The sequence below is a fragment of the Cervus elaphus genome, chromosome 33 (assembly GCF_910594005.1).
Source record: "Cervus elaphus chromosome 33, mCerEla1.1, whole genome shotgun sequence".
Classification (NCBI taxonomy): Eukaryota; Metazoa; Chordata; class Mammalia; order Artiodactyla; family Cervidae; genus Cervus; species Cervus elaphus.
Genome location: NC_057847.1, coordinates 47445170 through 47447907, shown reverse-complemented (window position 1 = coordinate 47447907; position 2738 = coordinate 47445170).

The following is a 2738-nucleotide window of genomic DNA, read 5'->3' as shown; positions in this document are numbered from 1 at the left end:
AACTTTAAAAGGAATTTCCATGCAGAGTTACAAAAACTGAATGCCACATTTCTGAGCAAAGCACTCTTCCTTAGGGCATTGTGGATTAGTCTTTCCATGCTCACATGCTTGGATGGAGACAGTTTCTTTAGCAGTCCTCGAGTGCACTGAAAAGGCTCTGAACATAATTGTCCTTTTTAGATTAGTCCTTTGGTGACTGCCTAAGACAAGTTACATCCTATGTGCCTCGCGTCCCTAAACCCAGCTGTTGTTCATTTAGCCACTTAGCTAAGGAAGTTAGCCTTTCACAGAGACAGAAATTAAATGTAGATCAAACTGAAATTTCTCTGTGATTGTGAAGTTGTACTCACCTCTAACGAGGACCTATCAGAGCTCTGGCCTAAAGCCTTGCATTGGCAAGCCATTTGGGCCAGTTGCCACTGCCCAGAATCCACATCACCGTAAAAGTAACCCTACCCTTCCCAACCAATGTTATATTTTGTATACACAGCCTGAAATATCAGGAGATTTGATGAAACAGTTAAAATTTAGAGTTTTGCCTTTTTATGTAACTGAATTAATACTTTCAAGAATTGGATTATTATATGTCTGTGGCAATTTAAGTAAAGATCCACTGAAGTCATTCACAAGTACTAAATAAGTGAAAAGCTGATGCTGTCATCAGCATTACCACCAAGGGCACTGGATGGTGGGTGCCTTTGCCGCACTGAGGATCACTTGGGTTGCAGGCACTGCTGCCACAGTGGGGGGCGGGGATGGAGAGGAAACAGGTTTCTGGGTGTCTCAGCCATATCCGAGCTGGTCAGGCTTGCGGGAGCCACCAGCATGGCAAGGAGGATCATAGCTGGCAGTGCTGCCGTGGTTGGACAGAGAAGGGACACAGGCCTCACAGTCACTGCTCCCTAGAACCCTATGGTCACAGGCATCCCTGTGGCCTGTAGACCACAGTCACACGTGCTACGATTCCTGCTACTACAAGGTTCTTTGGGGATGCAGGCACAGCTTCCATAGCCAAGAGGCTGGGACCGTGGGCATCATCTCCTCTCCCTGAGATCCTACCTGTCTATAAGTTCCAGTCTACCCACCTTCAGATGTACAGATGTGCGGATCTCTTGAGTGCCCTGCTGTGTTGGACATAGGAAATTTTGTTGAGTTAAGGATATTTTAAAGATGGAGAACAATCTGTACAGAACAATATTGTATAGGAACCTGGAATGTTAGATCCATGAATCAAGGTAAATTGAAAGTGTCAAGTAGGAGATGGCAAAAGTTAATATTGACGTTTCAGCAATTAGTGAACTAAAATGGACAAGAATGAATGAATTTAATTCAGATGACCATTATAGCTACTACTGTGCACAAGAATCCCTTAGAAGAAATGGAGTAGTCCTCATAGACAAGAAAAGAGTCTGAAATGCAGAACTTTGGTGCAATCTAAAAAATGACAGAATGATCTCTGTTCATTTCCAAGGCAAATCATTCAATATCACAATAATCCAAGTCAAGTTTATGCCCCAACCACTAATGCCGAAGAGGGTGAAGTTGAACCGATCTGTGATGACCTACAAGACCTTCTAGAACTAACACCAAAAAAAGATTTCCTTTTCATCATAGGGGACTGAAATGCAAAAGAAAGAAGTCAAGATATACCTAGAGTAACAGACAAGTTTAGTCTTGGAGTACAAAAGGAAGCAGGGCAAAGGCTAACAGAGTTTTGCCAAGAGAACACACCGGTCATAGCAAACACCCACTTCCAAAAACACAAAAGACTCTACACACGGACATTACCAGATGGTCAATAGTGAAATCAGACTGATCACATTCTTTGCAGCTGAAGATGGAGAAGGTCTATATAGTCATCAAAAACAAGACCAGGAGCTGAGTGTAGCTGAGATCATGAACTCCTTATTGCAAAATTCAGACTGAAATTGAAGAAAGTAGGGAAAACCACTAGGTGATTAAGGTATGACGTAAATCAAATCCCTTACAATTATACAGTGGAAGTGACAAATAGATTCAAAGGATTAGATCTGATAGACAAAGTGCCTAAAGAACTATGGACAGAGTTTCATAACATTGTACAGGAGGCAGTGATCAAAACTATCCTGAAGAAAAAGAAATGCAAAAAAGGAAAAATGGGTGCCTGAGGAGGCATTACAAATAGCTGAGTAAAGAGAAGTGAAAGGCCAAGGGGAAAAAAAAAAGATATACCCATCTGAATGCAGAGTTCCAAAGAATAGCAAGGACACATAAGAAAGCCTTCCGCCGTGATCAATGCAAAGAAAAATAGAGGAAAATAATAGAATGGGAGAGATAAAGATCTCTTTAGGAAAATTAGAGACACCAAGGGAACATTTCATGCAAAGATGGGCACAATGAAGGACAGGAAGAAGCAGAAGATATTAAGAAGAGGTGGCAAAAATACACAGAAGAACTATGTTAATTATTAATGACTCAAATAACAATGACAGTGTGATTGTTGTAGCCATGCGTTCTGGGAAACAAACTCACTCAGAAGGACAATGCAGATAGTGGAGTGCAGTTTATTATACCAGCAGGCCCAAGGCAGAGTCTCCTCTTAGCCAAGGACCCTGGCCAGTTTTTCTGAAAACCTTATACCCTAAGTGTGCGTGCCCAAACCCACCTCCCCAAATTCCCTGAAACTAGTCTGAACAAAGAAAAAGAAAAATACAATCAAAGTTAACCCATGATCCATATGCCTTAGGCCTAGGTAGTTA